The 20,027-nt window shown below is 39.0% G+C and overlaps 1 protein-coding gene across 7 annotated transcripts in view; it reads left to right on the top strand.

Annotated features, from left to right (window-relative positions):
- Window positions 1–20,027, top strand: part of THRB (thyroid hormone receptor beta) — a 169,308-nt gene that overhangs the window by 33,990 nt on the left and 115,291 nt on the right. For 5 of the 7 annotated variants that reach the window (XM_054514729.1, XM_036405621.2, XM_054514726.1 and 2 more), the window contains exon 2: window positions 8,815–8,844. The exons of the other annotated variants lie outside the window; for them this stretch is intronic. The gene's annotated coding sequence lies outside the window, so the exon portion shown is untranslated. The remainder of the gene's footprint in view (window positions 1–8,814; window positions 8,845–20,027) is intronic. 7 annotated transcript variants of the gene reach the window in all.

Genomic DNA, 20,027 nt, shown 5'->3' with positions numbered 1-20,027 from the left:
AATTTTATTTACTGTGTTTTCTTGAATAATTGTCAGATTCTCCCATTTTCGTTTACCAATAAGCTAGTAAGGTCAAAATGATCTCAGAATAAATTTATACAAAATATTTTGATTTTGTGATTCCCAGCTCCATGTGAGGAGATGTAGAAATCATTGTGACTCAACAAGAGTAGGAACTGTGGTGACCATTACTAAATAAAAAAATGTGCATCATATAGTAAAATAGCTTCTCAGCTACATTCTGCTCATGGAATATATTGAAGTGAAACCTAACATTGTCTTTAATTGAGACAGTCGGATGCTTGAAGTCATCTTTGCTTTTGTGTTTTCTTACTGTTGGGACAAGCTGGCTGGCAGCCAGCTTCAAAGCATCCTCAGGGCACAGCTGTAGCTGGAGTGGGTCCCCTAGGGAATGCTGTGCAACGAGCCACAGGTCTCTGGTGCACTGGGAACACCTGTCCTCGGGAAGCTGCTGGTGAAACATGACATCCAAAATACTGGCTGTGCCCCCCATGGTTTAGACCATCCTGCTGCCGTGTGTCCAAGTGCCTGTCATGGCCAGGTGGACCAGTGCAAAGGCAAGAATATGGTTTTTGTCCTTGGTGGTGTGTTACTTAGTGGGTGTGTTGTCGCTCGTGCTGGTGTTCCCTGCAGGAGCCTGGTCTGCAGCCAGGGTGGGCTCCTGGCTCCATGGTTCTGCTCATGCCTGTCGGGCACCCACCGGCGCGGCCGCCGGGCACGGCACGCTGCACCTCTGGGCTCTGCCCCCCACTCGCTGCCAAGGCTTGCAGCAGCCGACGCGCTGCGCCTGCTTGCTGGAGCGCATCATCTGCCTGCAGTGTGGTTTGTTTCGGGCTCAGGGTTTGCTCTGCTTGCTCATCATCATTAGCTAGCCATAAAAACAGGTATATTCTACCAACTTCAGCCTACGTAGGGGAGCTTGGCAGAGTCTGCGGGCATCCTTTAGCAGGGCATGCATTTAAAATCCCTTTTATGGTAAAAGAGTCCTTATTATAAGCAGTGGTAATGCTCAGAGGATTTCTTTGAAAAAAAGTTATTTTGTGTATAGTATTTCTTTTAATACATCCTTGTGCATAAGCCCTCTCAGTATAATTACAGCTTTGTAAATCCCCATTATTTTTTCTCTCTTTATAACAAAGGATTTGTCTGTTGAGTTACAATTGCAAGTACCTCATAAACCCAGCAGCTGAGTATTATCTTGTGATATACTGGAAGAAACAAGCAAATACCACCATCTTTCTAAAAATACAGAAGTGTAAATGAAGCCTTTTTTACAGAGCATCCAAAGTGAGGGAAATACCACTTTCCCCTTGCCTGCTAGTTGTGCATTCAGAAGTTTTCAGTGTGCATGAATCCAGTTTTGAATTTGAATACCTCGATATTTTTTTTTGTTCTGTTTTCCTTTGATAGAAATAAACACAAAAGGCAGTTCCAGTGGATTGGGTTTGGTACATTACTACATAGCTCCTAAACAAATATTTTACTCTGTCGGTTTGTCTCTTAGTTGGAGTTTAGCCCTATTTCACCTTTCAAAAAAAAACCCTGAAGCTTCAGCATACTTGACTTTAGCTCCAAAAAATAAAGCAAATATCATTTCTTAAGTCTTTTATCCTGTTAGCTTAGCCAGAACACCTTGATTCAGCAAGATTTTGAATTTATTCATAGTTGGTTATCACTGGCAAATGATGTCATTGTCACTAACAATGATGTCCACTGCCTCTCCACAGAAGATGAAGAGAAGTTGGGCAGCTGCAGACACTAATGAAATATAACTCAGTTTAAGTGAAGATTGATCTTTGCTCTGTATACTGGGCACAGGGAGACATTTTCCAAAGCCCTTTTTTAGAAATACATGTTTCTGTTTCATTGTGTATTTCTTATATTGGCAACCAAAACTGCCATTTGAAAAACACTTCCCAGCAGGATTGTGGGCCTGATCATTATACAGTGTTGTTGTACAATACACCTTCAAACCTTTATGGAGTCCCATAAATAAGAAGAAATAACTCTTCTCTTTAAGCTTGCTTTCACTGACTTTCAAATGTCAGGTTTCCATGTTATTTATTCTTTGGGTACTGTTCATATCTCTCAATATGCAGGATGCAGAGCTTAAGGCCATTTCTCACTCAAATCATGCAGACTGTGTCACAGTTCTGTACTGCACTGGGACAATTTACTGGGACACATGCTATACATGGCACAGGCCATACAGGTAGGAAAAAGCAGAAGAAAGAAATGTAAAAAAAAAAAAGAAAAAGATCCTAAATTCAAAGCAGTTAGTGTGCTACAGATCAGTTCACCATATTTTTCTGCCATTAAATGTGTGTATTAAACATTTGCTTTCATGGAACTTGCCTTAATTTTGGATGGAAAAATACCCTGACAGCTGCATTCCAGTGTGCAGGTGTGATGGTTGTCATCCACCATCCCAAGAAAGCAGAACAGCACCAGTTATTAGAAAAAGCAGTGCAGGGAAAAAAAATTACATGTTCTGGATGAGTTGGAGGCTGCCAGGCTTTATTAAGTTCTAAGATGTGTTGGGTTGGTAGTGACACCTTGGGAAAGATAACATAACAAAGTCTGTCATATTTTATTCTAGGACTCAATAATGAACTTTACTGTGTGGGGATATAATGCATCAGTACTTACTGTACGTTTGTCCTTCAAGATACTAGCTTATTTAATTTGGCCATCTCACAGGAGATAAACCTGGAACAATTAAGAAAATCATAATCATTCACTTGTCAGTGGGGTGATTACAAGCAGAAAAGTATAGGCTTTCTGAGAAAAAGCATGAAGGTCCAAGTCTTGTCTCTGCAGTGCATTTTTTATGCTTACTCAGACATATGGACAATGATTAAAATCAGGCATCTGGTGTAAAGCACTCTGAGGATGATTGAACAGCTGAAGAAATCTTGTTTTGGCTGTCTCAGCTTATCTGCTACCTGGGTTCCTCTTCAGTAAGTTGGCAGAGGAAGGGAGAAGATTCCAGGGTGCTGTTGGTACCATCAATCTCAGAAGTGGTGACCTCCACCAATAGTTGCAGTATGTCGTTAAACACACATGGGATGAATACCCCTGAGTTCCCAAAACTTCCCATATCACCATCATCATACATTGCATATCATTCTTGAAGGTTCCCCTCAGATTTGACTATTAGCTGGTGGTTTTTTTAAGTTTTAAAACTTAATAATTAAAAAATATGTGTGAAGGGTTCTTTTCAACATCCTGATGCTTTTTACACTTTAGTCTTTTGTCCTACACAAGGTTTTCAGGCCTAAGGGGAATGCAGGGTTTCTCATCAGCTATAGTGTGTTGTGCTTTCTGTGGCACTGGGCCTGGCCCTATGGAGATGACATCCTTAAATACCTTTCAGAGGAAGAAAATAACTGGATTTAGGGCATATGATTATGTTATGTACAGAGAAAATAGCTGCCCTTTTCTGGGATCTGCTTAGTTCTCTTAAATTCAGTTAATTCTTACCATACAATAATTCAATAGCTTTTCTTTTTAACGGCATAAGCAATGTACTTTTTCTATAAAGAGCAGTAGAATAAGTTTGAAGATTTTAAACAATTATTTTTGGTACAGTTTTTATTTTAAAGGTAAATTAATTTATCATTGTACTTTTCAAAGTCAAGAAGAATTGTGACATTAACATTCTAATGTAAATACAATGTACTGTAAGAGAACTTGAAGGTCTACTAGCCAAAGAGTTCTTGTTACTTCTTCATTAAAGCAGAGAATTGTAATGGAAATGTTGGCAAAACAGGACTGCAGACATTACTGTCTGTGGACTCATCATTTACTGGAGGGGATAATGGCTTCTGGACAGCATTTTTGTAGGATTTTCTGTAAGGCAGCTTTGAGCTCTTTAGTAAGGTCTGAACAAACATACAGCAGTAGCAATGGTTATTTGTGTTTCCACATTATTCCATCTCTAAAACAGTTGGGACAAGCTACCCGGCTGATGTTTAAGACTTCTTATATCGAGGAGGATGACTAGCTTCCAAAAAAATCACTGAAGTCCTTGATTGCTATGACAGCCAGTCATCAAGAGCATTAATAAATGGTGACTCTTTCTTGGGCACTCTTTTGGGGAGCTGAGATGAGGGGCTCTTGGCTGGTCATGCTGGTGGGTAGCAGAGCACATATTCCACTTGTATTTGGCAGTCCCTGCATAGGCAGGTATAGCTGTGGGTGGGGTTACGCGCAGTTTTTTGGCAACAGTGGTTAATTTTTAATCTGTATGTATGCTTTAAGTGGAGCGATTTTATGGGTTTTCTGCCTCCCAGCTATGATCTTGTTCTTGCTGTCCAACCTAAACACAGGCTTTCTCCTGCCCTTTTATCCTGCAGAGAGCCTATACCTGCCTGCTGGTGATTAGCATTGCACTGGTGGTAAACATTCTCAGGATGCATCCCTAGGTCCCAGAGTTCAGGCTGAGCACATTTGGTGCCTCGCAGCGCCGAGCAATCCAAGGCACGCTGTGTGGAGTTCCAGAACTGGGAATGCCTGTCACAGATTAGACTTTGGCATGCTTCAGTCATGGCTTTTCACTCTGCAGAGTGCATGGCATGACTTGTTAACTACTGCAGATACTGGAACTGTGAAATCAAATGGCCTTGAGTCAAGACTGGTGGGGCAGGAAGAATTAAATTAACTTTCTGTGCCAGCAGAGTTCTTTGCATTTTGAGGAAGAGCTTTGTCAAGGGAGGTCAGTGAGATTTTTCCCTGCTGTCCTTTTCTTTCCCCTATGTTTTTGTTCTTTTTTATTCCACATCCACTGTCGTGCTTTTAATTCTGACTGGGAGCTGCTAAACAGAAGAACTGAAAGCCAGACTTACTGGAGCAGCTTTAAGAACAAATTTATCTCCTGGTCAGGAGTGCTCATCCCCCACTCCTCTCTTTTTCCTTCCTTGGCTCTGATGGAATGAGAACTCTCTGGCTTTTCCAGGCCTGGGTGGCTTTCTGGGATCTTTTGTGAAAAAGGAAATTGTAGTTAGTTTGTTCAATCAGTCTCTTTGTGGACTTCTGAACACCAGAGCATCCTGCAGGGACTAAAAAAGTAAACTGAAATAAATTCTGGGGTGATTCTGTGTGGAGGACTGAATAGATGCTATCTTTTGGTAACTTTGATTTTTTTTCTAAATGAAGATGTCTGTGATGGGTGTGAGGAGCTTGAAAGTAAGTTTTAATAGGATGAATAGGATTTGATGGATAAGAAGAAAAGTATAAGAAGAAAAGTACTGCTCTCATCCCTAATCTGATATCTGTTCAAAGACTTAGGCAGAATATGCACTTTATATCTAAATTTTCTGAAGAGCACTTGGATGTCTTTTCTCCTACTGTGTACTGGATAAGTGTTGAATCATATAAATAAGTTTTTTTAGCTCATTGTGTGTATTCCTTTTTGGGATCAAATCCATATTTTAGCTAATGACAAGTTATCTTCTGTTTTTCAGTTTCTGCTAAACAGCATACAACAAAAAAGTTGAAATAATGACTGAAACAAAAAGGAACATTTTTACTTGGACAACTTCATGCAGTCAGGAATTTTCTGTATGTTAAAGTAGGAAATTTTCATCTATGTCTATTCTGCTGTCTGATCATTTTAGCAGTATTGGTTTCCTGTGGTTCAACAAGTCAGTGGTGAATCTTCCTTAAGAAAAATCATGAACAGCTTCAGTAGCTAAGTACGTTGTTTTAACAATCTCTATCAGTAGGTTTTTTCAGTGTTAATTATAGTATTTATAAAACTGAGAAGGTTCATAAGTTGTTCTGAAAAAGATGGAACTTGAAAAAATGTTTACAATTCTTTTCTTTTTTTTTTTTTTTTTTTGGTACCAGGATTGAGAGGATAATTGTAAATACCCTGATGAATTTACAGAGCCTCTTGTCACTGAGTGTGGACAGTTGTCTACTTAGTTTAACTTAATGGTACTGATGTGCCTTTGAAGCAGTCTGGTAGAATCATCCTAGAGTCTGTCCAAAGTTAACACATTTGGTGACTGGCAACAATTATAGTTTTTACTGTAAAGAGGCATATGCTTAGCAAGATGACACATCTGAATATTGCAATGTAAATGTCCTCACTTTTTTACTTTTTTTTTTCCCTGTAGCGCTCTCCCCCTCCATCTAAGCAGTAGGCATTAAACTTGAAGGCAGTGCAAGCAGTTAACAGGAGATATATTTTAATTTTAAATTCTTTGCCAAGGTGTCCAAGGCAGATAAGGCAGGAAACCCAGTAAGTCTTCTGCAGGGACCACTGAATGCTTGAACCTCACTTATCCAGTGTTGTTTGGGCACACTGGAGGGGAGGTTATCTCCACTTGGATAAAAGCCAGATCTTCTGAGGCTAGAAGCTTCCTGCTACCTGATGGAGATAGTAATTGGTCCTCTTGAACAAATGTCTACTGAGACCATTGGGCTAGACAGGCAGCAGGGCCCGTGAGAACCTGTGGTAGGAGATGCTCATGGCCCTCATTATAGCTTGTCCTGTTATCAACAGCTAGATCAGATAAGGAAAACTTATGCAAATTGGGTTTTTAAGCATGCTAGGGTGGTTTTTTGGTTTTTAGATTTATTTTTTTTTCTGGGAGTCATAAACCCTGCCAAAGTAAGCTTTCATTCTTCTTTTAAAAGTATGTAGGATGCGTTAAATATGCTTCAAAGCAGCTTGCACTGTGAGTGTTTCTAGCATAGAAATACTTTTCTTTAAAACTGTGGATCTTGTCACAAGTCCAAGATGACTTTTAGTCTTCTTCAGACTTGCTTCTGTACCTGCTTTATATTTAAAACAGGCTAGCCTGTAAGGTACTCCTATCCCTTCCCAGAAAGAAACATTCTGTTCCCAGAAACTTGGTGCTGTGGAACGCTGTTGTATTGTGACAGGTGAGTAATAGAGAATCAGGGATGCAATATGTCCTCAGTTGCACTCTGGCTAGCTTCAATGGGTGTTTTGCATGAGAAAAGTAAGAAGGATTTGGCTCATGCTGTAATAAATCCCACTCAATCCTATTGAAACCCTGCATAGCATCCAGTGATAAAATACTTACTGGTTCTGTCCCTTGATTTCTGCATGCAAGATCTTTCTTAAATTAGCTTTTGTGGGTGACCCACACCTGTAGCCAGAGGTAAATGTGAACTAGTCTGGTACTGATGCATTTTTTTAATAGCTGATTATTGGGGGAGCTGTAGAAAAACTCAACCTATGAGGATTTTGTGTTTGACTAAATAATTAAGTGACCTTATAGTTATTCTTGCTCCTGTAAAGGTAACATGTGCAGGTACTCTGTTGTGGAAATCAGACTTTGTAAATGTCAGCTCTCATGAGCTGACTCATAAAAATGGGATCTCATGGCTTTTCTCAAAACGGATTTTAATCCAGTGATTTACTGCACTCCAGGAATGCCTCTCTTTAAGTTTACCTGTTCCACGTGTAAAATAGTCTCATTTTATAGGTCTCTCAAAAATATCAGGTGACCATACTGTAAATGAAGGGAAGAGGCACTTCTAATAATCTCTTAAGCTTTGTTTCCCTCAGATTGACAGATTCATTCCTAGAAGACTCTGTTTGAACCCTGCTGTCGCCCAAATCACAGTATTTCCACTGCAGAGCAGTGAAGAGAATTCATCTCTTCAACCATTGCATTGATTGCAGGCTTTGAGGCCAAGCTTCGTATTTGTCCTTGGCAAAGATGAACAAGGTCTCTCCTTGTTTTCTCTTCATCTGTAAATCTCTAACCATACTGACTGATGGCTAATGAAGTGTACAGAAAGTGCTAGAGGTTGAGATGCTTTGCCTGTGACTCAGCATGATTTTCTCTGCTTTTCAACAAATACTGCTAATAATTGTCAGATTTTATTAGACTTGGCTTTTTTGTTTTCTATTTCATGCTGTACATTATGCTGATTTAGAAAATGAAATAAGAAAAAGTGTGATTTTATTCTTGCATGCATTGGTGACAAAAACCCCCATTTACTTCAGAGTTACCAGAATCCAGTTCCCAGTTATAATGCAGATAGATGCTTGCAGATAGTTCTCCCTGGTTGTAAAGGACTGAAAAAAAATCACGAAGAAACAAAAGGTTAATGAATATTTTTGCATGCCTCACCATTCATTGATTGTTCTGAGTTATGCCTGAACTTTCCCAGAATACTCTTAAAGCTTTTTTGGTTTTTGATTTTCTGATGTGTGTTGGTAGATTGTTGACAAATGTCTCCTACAGAGCAGCTGAGTTGAAGTAGGTGTTTATTGAAATGGCTTGATGCTTTCATTCTTCTAAACTGCCACTGACCCTACCTGTTTGGGGTTTGAGCAGAAAATAGCTACTTTTAAAAAACCTTCCTTCCAGGCTGAGGAACTCTTTAAATGGGCATACTGCAATGAAACCCATCCTATAATAGAAAATACCAAATGTCCAATAAAAATAATGGCAACACAAACAAAAATACTGTTCATGAGATAGAGCTTGAAGTGAAAATAAACCTACTGAATGTGTCTAATCAGCCTGTAATTTAGGTGGTGAATTGATGAGACCAGTTGTTTGTATTGATATTTCCAAAGCATTTGAAATGTTTGTTCAGAACAGCTAATTAAGATGGAAAATAAATAAAGGCCAACTCCAGAGTGTTGAGAATGATTAACCCTGCAAAATAACAGAGACGTACTGCAGTTATGTAAAAGAACCTTTTAGTTTTGGTGTTAATTGAAGCGAAACTAAAATAGTTACTTCAGAAAGTTCTTTTTACCAAATGGATCTTTAATACAGATTTCTTTACTCTTTTCAGTGAAAGAACAGAAAATGAAGCTCTAATAAGGTAAGAATTTTTTAAATTCCACTTTAGTAAGATATTCAAGTTAATTTGCGATAATTTTAATGGATGTACTCAGCATTTTAGGCTAGGTCCTGGACCAGTAGGTTTCACATTTCACTAGTAGATCACTAGTTTGCGTCAGTATGTCAAAGCACAAAAAAGAAAGAGAATGAGTCTAACAATATTTAACTTTGTTGTTGTTGTTGTTGTTGAAGCACTATTTGGTCTTTAATCAAAATAAGATGCCTTCGTAGATTTGGAAACTTTTTTTTTGCGTGTAAGGAATTTACAGGTAATTATTTGTCAGCAGACGATACAGTTTTCACTATGCAGTCAATGAAAATCTTTGTTTTCTTCTAGTTTGAAAATGAAACATTAGAGAATGTGCTGATAAAATAAGTAGCTTGGTCACAGATTCTTGGTTTTTGAGATGTGGTGAGGGGAGTTTATGAATTACATAGTTCAATAAATAAAGGAGGGGTGAACTCTTCTAGGAGTGAATATTTCCCCTTATATCTAACATAGTTCAGCTGCATTCTGTAAATGGACTCTCTGTCATCTGCTAGATGGGCAAAAGGCAGAAGGTCTTTCAATACACTACCAACTGCAATGGATGTTTAAAAAGTGGTTTTATCTTTCCATTTCTTCCACTGCTAGTGAGGATGCTGACATTCATGTGGTGTGTCACCTAGAAAATGAAGCATCGCTGTCGAATAACAAAGCCAGGTGGACAATAGCAAGTTGTTCTGACAGGCAGCTGAAGTATGAACCTGTTCAGAGCATTAAAAAAATACATAATTACTTTTCTGTCACAATTAATATTTCAATTATAATAGTCATTCTCAGGATTCCAAGGAAGGGAGGTGTTGTTGGTTATTGGTGTTTTTTCCTCCTGTATTTGCCTGGTTTGGTTTTTTGCATCAGTGGTTAAAGTAAAATTTTGCAGAGTTGTTAGCTGGATTTCGTACACCTATTTCAAGTCAAATGAAATCCAAATGTAATTGTGTTCATAAGAATTTTTTTTAAAAGCTGTTAACATCCATAAAAGTTGATATGTCTGCATAAACTATGTTCCTGGTTTGCAGAGGGGCATTCTTGGAATAGGGAAGAGGGAGGCTCAAAAAAAGGCATTTAAGCTATGCAAAATATAAACTGCTGGAAACCACAAGTGAGTAGAAATGTGAAGTATTAATGGAAAAAACAGTAATGTTGTGAAAAAGTAATGAGGTGTCATAACAAATGGTGGTGTTAATAGCAGACTATCTTTGCAATTCTTACTTTGCATTGGTACATGGAGAGTATGTGCATCTATTAGCAGCTACAAAGGTGTGTGCTTATGTAATACATCTTTGAGACAGCAAGATGCTGCTAGTTTTCACCCAATCAGTGAAAAGGACTGAACACCCTTCTGGAACAGGGCTAATGAAGCTAAGGAACTTTATAATGTGTTGAGAACCACATGGGTAGTGCAGGGATTTAGTAAATGCCAGAAGAAATTCTCGTTCTGAGCAGCCTTTGTACACTGATCTCATCAGCATCCATGATGCAGGAAGAACACAAGTCCTCCTTCTGTCTCTTTACCAGGATTCAGCCATACAAGCACTGGGCAAATGTTACAGAAACAAATTAAACTTGCTGTGTCTGTAGGTGATCACCTAACACAAGGGAGCCTTATGTGGAGCCTCTGAAGGCCACAGTAACACAAATCCCTAAGTAATAAGCCTAAGTAATATAGCATGACAGCAGTAGTGGAAATTTACTTATTTTGTTTACCCAAGTCACAGCTGGAAGTATTTTAAGGTGTACATTGCTCACTCCTGGATTTCTGCCTTGGCAGTGCCTGCAGAAGTACCAGGTCATTTTTATGTGATTTGACATATGGGCAGTAGAAAACCACCTGCCATCAGCCATCTTTTTCTTTCTAAGTTAACTGTAGTGTTTAGCAACTACTGATCCAGTTTGAGCTAGAAATTTTCAGTTAAGCTGAAAATGAAGCTATGCAGGTCACAGTGCTGTTCATCCCAAATTTCCAGGTCATACAAATGGGTGCTGCAGAAGCTGGAAAAGCTTGTTAAAGATGTTTGGTGCCTTCCCCTTGCATTTGAATTGAGTTTTCTCTTTTAGTCTCTTTAGTCAAAAGCTATCTCTAATACACCACAGCAGATGCTGCACAATTGGCTCAGGAATCCCTGTTTTGTTTTGCCAAGCAGGCAAACTATTTATCTCAGATAAGAGAATTTTGAGGTGTGATGTGGTTAGTATCTAAAAATATCAGTATAGGGAGATGGGATAGGGCTCCAACAGACAAAAACATGGCAAGATAAGGAAGAGGAGTTGGAATTACGATACCGTGGGTGTAATTAACCACTGGAAACGCTTAGAAAGGAATGTGGTAGATCACTTGGAGTAATTAAATCAAGATTAGATCTACTTCTGAAATATCTTCTAGTAGAGTTACAAGTTCTTGTGCTTTGTAAAGAAATTGCTGCATAAGGTATTACAGGCTGTGCCAGGCAGGAAGTCAGACCAGATTACCATAAGAGTTCCTCCGGGCCTTTTAAATCCACATCTCCACCAACAAAGGCTCTTATGTGGTACAGGCTGCCACAGAATTTCCAAAATCTGAGGTGGAGCAGGTCACTCTTGTTTCAGTGGTGAAAGGTTGAAAAGTCTTTGAGCAGATCCTTGAGCAGATCCTTGCTGTGGTGGGTACTCAGCGCTGCTGAGCTTGTACATTGTGTGCTTCAGCCCTGGGCACCAATACTGAGCCAGTTCCTGCTCTGTCTGATCAGCCCATAAATGCATCCTTCTGCATAATCTTCTAATATTTTACCTGATTTATTTAGTGGTTTGCATTTTTTATTGCATTCAGTGAATATAATAATTATTCTATAAAGCTTATTGAATCCCTTCTGTGATACAAGTAAAGTCCTGAAAGAGTTCAGAATTTTCTTCAGCTACTCAGTGAGCATAATTCCATTGTCATTAACACAGGATCTTCCATAGCCACTCTTAATATCCCTATGAGTAGAAAGGGCAGGGGACATTTTTAGCAGATAATGTAGAATTCCTAGGGTAAAAGAATCTGCTTTCCCCAAAACTGAAAAAGCAGTAATTTGTATGCTTGCTCTGGGATATGCATGGAATAGTGAGAGTGGAGGACACTCATCTTTTAATTCTCTTCAGCTACAGGGAAGTGTATTCTTGTCTTACTGGGTAAGAGGCAGCAGATCCTTTTAATAAAAAAGAGATTAAAATATATCAAAAAGTAATTTTATACCGGAAGAAATACAAAACACAGTGGTGAACAAGAATAGCCCTTACAAGAATAGCTTACTTTGATAAGCTCATTAATTTCAACATTCAGAATTAATCAGGAATTACTGTGCAAAATCTTACAAATGGAAAAATCCATCAACTTGAGCTCAGAATTATGTCACCCTACTGTACTTAGGTTGCATAGCTTTTGTTACAGGAATGTTTAGTGTAATTACACAGCAGCATGACAGGAAGAACAGCTAAGAGTTGTCCTGGCCATGTGTGGGGATAAAAACTTACTCAGGAAAGTTTTCATGTAATTCTGATTCTGTAGAAAGATCTGTGAAAAAGCTTTTCTGTAAAATTATCTAGGCTAAATTCAAGAGTGAGCCCAGGAATATTAGAAGATATTTTTTCCAGAATACCTGATACCCATCCTGACAGCAGGTAGTTTGCACTTGGTACCCGACCATCCCTATTGCTCTCCCTCCCTGGACTGTGTACTTATGGTTTACACATGGCAGCCTAGACCTGAATTGGAAAAAATATTAGACTAAAACAATAGTAGAACTAAAGTAGAGAAGAGAGATACCATTGTGCTTGATAAACCAAACTAAGGTGGTTGAGGTTAATAAGTTTGTGTCCCTCCATGTGGAGGCACCACCTGCTTTCATGGATATCCAGGAAAGAGGACAAGATGCTGGAAAAAGATAAAAAAAGCTTAATAACCCTTGCTAGTAGGTTAGGGATTCATGGCTGTGGTGAAAGGAGAGAAGACTTTGGTTAGTCAGCAATCAAACATGGTTGCTTGGTTGCCATGCAATAATAGTTGTGATTTTTTAGCATGAGGGTTTCTTCTGTACCACGTCTCTTGAAAGTATATTACATGCCTATGGTTTTTACAAATTCCTGATAGCCATAAAACTGACTATGGAGAGTATTTAAAAACAAACTTCAGGATGTCTCTTTTTCACATGTTTTTTCAACCAGTGAGTCACTCTAATGGATACTTCAGTTCTGAAAAGGAATGGAGAAGGCAGTGCCATGGAAGAAAATTGCCCTCTCCATTAGTAAGGTATTTGAGACATAATATTGCTGCAATTTACTTCCATGTGAAAACTCATGGCTAAGTCATTTAATGTAAAGCAAAACAGTCTTTTCTACCACAGAAGAAGTGCCTCTACTGGACAGTGGCACACAGGCCTGCAAAATTGACTTTGGTTATCACTGAGGGTTTCCTTGGCGTTTCTTACTGTTCAGGGAATTAATGCTGTAAAAGCATTCCAGATGACAGAAAAGAGCAGTTGTGTTGAGGTCTGGGGAGTTCCTTTGGCGCATCTCCAGTGCACTGCTAGTCCCAAATTCATTGTTTGTATCTAAGAACTGCACTTGCTTTAAAAGCTCAGTTTTACTGCATTTGAAAGCTATTCAGTCTTGTTTCCTGCACTTCGTTTACTTAATAACCCCTATAAAGAATCCACAATTTTGCCTGGGTAACTTGCTGCTCTTCCAAGAGGGAAATATACTGGTTTTTAAATTTTTTAAATCCACATGCTAGGTTGGAGCACAAGTCAGTGTAAAGAAGTACCTGGTGCTTAACCCTGTGGTCGAAATGTCTGCTCCGATGAGATACAAGCATGCTGTGCTCACTGTTACAGAACTCTCCAAAAGTGTCAATTCAGGGAAATTCTGCTGCCGTGAGAGAACGGGACCATCAGGAATGTTCTCTCCCACTTAATGGAAATGTGGCTTTTGGTCACCAGTGCATTTAAAAAATAGCAGATTGTGTGTTTGTGCTCATTGACAGAGTCCAACTTGAACATCACAGTGATGTTCAGGGCAGCAGATCCTGCTGTGTGCTGCAGCCCTGGGAGACTGGATGAGGCTCTGGTAGCAGCAGGCTGGTACAGCATATGTCTGGCTGCTACCAGAGGGATTTGCAGCTGTACAATTTTTGATTTTGAGTAACCTTTAGAAAAGTGCATCTGAAAAATGGCCAGGGTGGCCAAACAGATTAATTCCCATCAGCAGGAGAGACAGCTGTTCATTTGACTACATCTGCTTCATTTGACTGTGTAGATCATCTTACTGGATGGAATGGGCTCCAGAGACCTGCCCGTGGAGAAGTGAGGCAGGTAGGACAACATGCACTGTGTCAGAAATTCTCTTCATCTTTGACAGAAATGGCCTTGCCTTATGGATGTGGTGGAGGGGTAGATTGCTTATTTAATTGTTTGACCTTTGCCCATTTGCACATAGCCCCTCTGTTTCAGACCTGAGGGATCCTACATCTACAGAACAGATGGGTTAACTACAGAATATTTCAGATGGCTGCACCCTGCTGATAGCACTAGTCAAAGCCTCCCCACCCGCCCCAATATATTACTGTGAAAACATGGATAAGAAAAAAAAAGACTGGAAAAGTCAATGTTGGCTGAATAATATTAGTCCTAATCTCTCTAAGCAATATGTATTCTCTGCCTTTTTGCTCACTTTAAGGGTCAAAAGCCCCTCAAGAAGGTGCTAGAAATCTAGATGGTGTTAGCTAGATTTGCTTCTAGGTCATTCTCATTCAGCACCATCAGAGCAAGCTTTGGTTCTATTGTTTCAGTTTCCCCATCTGTGGCTTTAATCCAGTTCTCTTTCTTTAATCACATCCTATGTTAAATTGTCCCGCAGCTCTTCTCTTCTCCAAGTTTAAGGTTTCAGTTGCTGTGCAGGAGACCCTGTGAATGATTTTATTTTGTCAACTGAGATAAAAGGACAGTAACAACATACACTAAGGCACAAAATCTTCTCTTATCTGTTATTTGACAAGTGCATTTAATTATTTAGTATGGCTTGTAAAAGTAATGAAGTCCTTGTAACAGGAGATCTAACACTCTCCTATTAATTTTTCCCTAAGAGGTGGGAAAAGACTGCCATAATTTTGTGTGCAAACTGAGAGCATGAAGTTAATGAGATTTGACTGAGAATACGTAAAAGGGGCTGGAACCTTTCAGTGTTTCTTAAGAGTTTTGCTAATAGGTAGCAAATCCAAGCACATCCCACAGTTAGATAAGATTCTGCCTGTGTTGGCAAACCAGAAGGTGCTGTCTGATGCTTTGCCAAAGCAAAACAGAGTTTTCTTGGACCAGCTGTATTTTTTTTTTTTTTGGAATGTTTAGCTTAGTAAAAGGGAAAGCTGTAAGTCGCAGTCTTGCTCAAGAGGTATCATTCAAAACAATTTTTTATAGCATGATAGATTTCATGTTGCTACAAAATAAATATTTAATCGGCACTAATATTTTTGGTTCCCTCAGGCAGGCAGAGAAGTTCTAACTTTTTACTCAAGTGAGTGCAAATGGAATCTAGCAGGAAGTTCAAAGTAAAATGCATGTATATCCTAGAGATTTTTTAAATGGATTTTAGGTCCAGCCTGCCAGGATTGATGGCTGATTTTGTTCCTGACAGAGAACATTTTATCTCAAAGTTAAAAAGCCCCTATCCCCAAAAATGGAAAGGAAGCCAAGAAGAATCTGTGTTTTATTGGTTTGAGTTGTATGGTGAACTAGATCAGTTACAATTACATTGAAAAAAGAAAAAAAAAAAAAAAAAAAAAGAAAGGCAGCCTGAAATGCTTTGTTTACAGTCACAAAGCTGCCTCAACCGTGCCAGCCCAACTCTGTGACTGAAGGGAACAGTCTAGTGACTCTGTAGAATTGCGCTTACTGGTTAGTTTCTAATTCCTCGATCTTATGTCATCTACTGGGCTCTTTATTCAGGGGCTTCACTTTGTAGTACAAAAGAATATTTGTAGAATATGCAGAATATGTGTGCAGTGAATATTTCTTACATTGACAGCTGCTCTGTCAAGCACAGTAGCAGAGTTTGGCTTTTGGAGGACATGAGCCCTCTGTGGGCTTCCTGAGAAAGCTCTAGCTCCCATGATCCTCACCAGACAGGAGGATGGGAGACAAGCACTTGAATTTTGTGCTCCTCATGTGGGAGCACAGGGGACTCTGCAGAGGGGGCAAGGACTAAATGGATTTTTTCTTCAAAATGTGAGCCACTGAGTGAGGCTCCTTCTGCTGTTTTCCCTTTCTGCTCAAGAGTCAGTAAGAGCTCTTCCCTGGTACCATGATGGGCAGATCTTTATTTGTAATGGATCAGTCTTGAGACAGTCATCATGCTTGCATTTAAGAAAATCTTTCAGGACACATCTGCTCATTAGTGCTCTCTATCTTTTGATCTGTTAAAAACTCATTCTCATCGTTCTAGCCATCAGCATCTTTCATTGTCCTTTCACAAATTAATTTAAAAACCAATCATCCCTTCTTTGATTTAATAATCACCAAAAAGAACAAGCAGAATAAAGGTAAAATAATACAATTTCAGGAGGGAAATTGTGTGTTCTGAACTGAAACTTTAATGCATGTGCATCTCACAGAAAGGCAGCAGGTTTCTCTAATGTTCACCCAGAAATTAGGGAAAGTATCCCCTGCCATGTCTGACTGTCACCAAGGGAAAATAGTACTGAATTTTTGCTGACTCTGAGGATGGTGGGTTAAAATTTGTCACAGTCCTTCAGTTGTAGTAGATACATAATACAGAGAGAGAATACTATTGAGCAGTTATGACAAGTTTTGACATTTCTGATTTCCTTTACATTAAGATGCTAACCATAGACACTATTAATCTCACCCCCTGACTGGGGCTGATTCAGACAGCCTTAAGTTTTCAGATACAGATTGGGTTTGTAAAGTGATAAGACGTACAGGATAGTAAAATTTTTAGTGTAGAGCTTTAAAATACAGTGACAGTGATTTCCAGGTAAGTAGCCACAGTGCAGGTGTTCACCACCTTGATTTTCTTGAGGTACAGGATGTTGTGCTTTTTCTGGCCTGAAATTCCATTTCTGAAAACAAATTGATTGGAAAATACTTAGATTTATAGGAGGAGCTCCTGCTTTGCTGGCAGCAAAAGCTAAGTGAAAATGCCAGGGAGCACTCACTTCTTTCTGCAAGTTCTGTCTTCAGTAGGAAAATGGCAGGCTGACCCTGGTGTGTTCCAGCTCTGCGTGGGAGGATTTGATGTACTTTGTTTCCAAAACTTGGTTGTAGTTGCAGCTTTCACATATGGAAAGAGACAGAGGTTAAACACAAGACTGCTGTAAAAATGTACTAGCATTCATAATTACGTTCAAATTGTGTTATTCCTTTTGTCTGTGAAATAAAATAATTAAAGAAACATGAAATAATAACAGAAGAGAAAAAAGTAATTTCTTGTTCTTATAGACTCATAAAATCCTAGAATGGCTGGGGTTGGAAGGGACCTTAGAGGTTATCTAGTTCCAACCCCTCTGCCTAAGATATGGACACCTTCCACTTGACTGGGTGGCTCAAGGCCCCATCCAAGCTGGCCTTGAACACTTCCAGGGTTTGGACACCCACAGCTTCTCTGGGCAACCTCTTCCAGGGCCCCACCACCCTCACAGAAAAGAATCCTAACCAGGTTCCTCAGTCCTGGTTCTGATAATACTGCAGTCATTGTATCAAAGCCTTTTAGATCCTCTTAACTTCTTCTGCCTTCCTTAAATTGCCAGTACAGTTGCTCCAACTAATTCTTAAATGGAGTGGAAATTACACAAATAGGAGTTATTTGAAGCTGCAGAATGATTTTACACTCATTCTTATGTAATGAGCTAGAATTGCACAGCTGACCAAAAAACAGTTCTTAATTCAGAATTCCAGCCTGTTTTTCACTTCAGTGGCTTTGTAAATTTCCCTCTAGTCTTTATGCACCATTTTATGTGGTTTAACTGAAATTCTGAGAAAATAAAGGAAAATTAACCATGGACATGGAGAAATGTGGAAGGACAGATGAAGTGAGAGATTTCACACAGGAATTGGGCGTACAGAAAGCAGTTCTGTAAGAATGGTTTGATCAAAATATTTGGGATGGTAAAGTGACATAGAGAAAAAGTTTTATTAATTGAGAAAGAATGCATGACAGGAAAGATGTGATTTATTGGACTGAAAAAGTCTTCCTCAACAACAGCAAGTGGCATCGTCTCTGAAAGAAAGTGTCTGTCTTATTTGGGAACTGAAAAATTGTTTGAATAAAGACTAGGAAATACCAGTGTAGAACCTGTGCTTCTGCAGGTGAGCACTCTTGAAGCAGAAACCTTTTCTAAATCCATATTCTGATTTGCTTGAGAGAGCTCCCATGAATCTGATTCAGGCTTGGGATAATACCATAAGGTATGTTTTCTCTGCTTGCTCCCTTTTCTCCCTAAATGTTATTATACTGCAGCTTGGCTCTGTCCACACAGTCTGGAGCAGACTGTGTTGTAACTTGCTTTAGCCGCCGCTGAATTTAACAGCTTTTGGCTTTGTAAGGAATGCCTTAGGAGAACTCTTGCTCATCTGTTCCCTGAGCCAAAGGAAAACTCCTCCAGTAGCTTTCCCAGTGTTTTCTCTGGCTGGAACACATAGTTACCGATTGCTAGGTGAAGATACACTATCTTTAATCTTATTTTTGTATTTTTGGTTTGTCCAGCTGACATATTCCAAGATAACCACTTTGACTAAAGCAGTGAAAGAGGACTTTCACAATGGATTTTCTTTTCTTTTCCCTGTACTCCATGTAATTAAATTCTTCCACTGGTGAGAAAAATGCTTTTCCTTGATGTAAATGTGTGGCAAGTAGTTGAATGCTGAGCCAGTCAGTCACATTTCCCTGCTAAGCATCCTATTTCCAATATTTTTCATAACAGATTTATTTATCTTTGTTTCCTGGCCCTGTATGGTTTGCTTTCTGATCCTATTGTCATTTAATCTGTTGCAAGAAATGCATCCATTGGGAAATTGTTAAATAGGATCTCAATAAACATTTGGATTATATTTAGCAAGTACAAATCACTAGGAGATGTTTGCATATTTATTTGTTGAATTTCAGCTTCCACTTCAGGTTAGATGAGACATAAACTATTATACAGCACCTCTGGCAAAGAATTAGTCTTCAAAGCAAGTCAAAGTAACACTGGGAATTTGGAGGAAGATTCCTGAAGTTTTAGAAAGAACTGTGAAAGGCTTGTGCTTTGTTTTAGCTCCATACATTTTATGTCAAGTATGGAAATAATGTTGTAGACTTTTACTCTGATACATCTTGTTTGCTTTACTCTAATATATATTTCTGACAAATATTTATGGTAGCACTGGTCAGAGTCTGCACCTTTGCCTGCATCATTAATGTAAAAATTACCCTAATTTAAAGCCAGCTAAAATATTTCAGGAGTGGTGGTTTGTTTGTTTGTTTGTTGTGTTTGAGGTGGTTTTTTGTTTGTTTGTTTTTTATTTTCCCTGGGTCTAGTGATCAGACTCTCCATTGTACTTTGTAACAGAGACCACAGATAACTCTGATCTGCCAGAAAGGTTTTAATAGGTTTTCTGCAAGATCCAGGATCAGGAGGCCAGGTACCACAGCATGCTTTTGTGCCCTAGCAGAGGAAGTACCTCTTTGGATGTGTTCTTGGCCTGCTTCATTTTAGAAGAATCTCTGTGTAAATTATGGGTGAAAATTAACGTAATTAATTGTAATTAGTATAGTGTTTATAGTGGATACATGTTCCAAAATCTTCAACAACAGTGCAGGAGACTTCATAGTTTCCAGGAACTGTAGATTTACAGTAGCAATTAGATCATTTAGGCCAACCCTGAATACCTTTTGAACTCTGCATTTACTGTCCATTTGTGTCTTTGAAAATCCTCCCACTTATTGACAATTAAATTTGATGCCTTGTTACTTGTGTACATGAAAGCAATTGGCATACTCTTTCTGTTTGTGTCTCAGTGTGCCTTATTAATTTAGTAGCATTGTTGGATTTTAAGTTCTGGAGGTAAACCAAAGCATTAAGGGCACAAGACTTACCTGCTGTTCATTGCTTG

This window comes from Molothrus ater, chromosome 1, assembly GCF_012460135.2.
Source record: "Molothrus ater isolate BHLD 08-10-18 breed brown headed cowbird chromosome 1, BPBGC_Mater_1.1, whole genome shotgun sequence".
Classification (NCBI taxonomy): domain Eukaryota; kingdom Metazoa; phylum Chordata; class Aves; order Passeriformes; family Icteridae; genus Molothrus; species Molothrus ater.
This window is presented reverse-complemented; position numbering and strand designations above follow the sequence as displayed.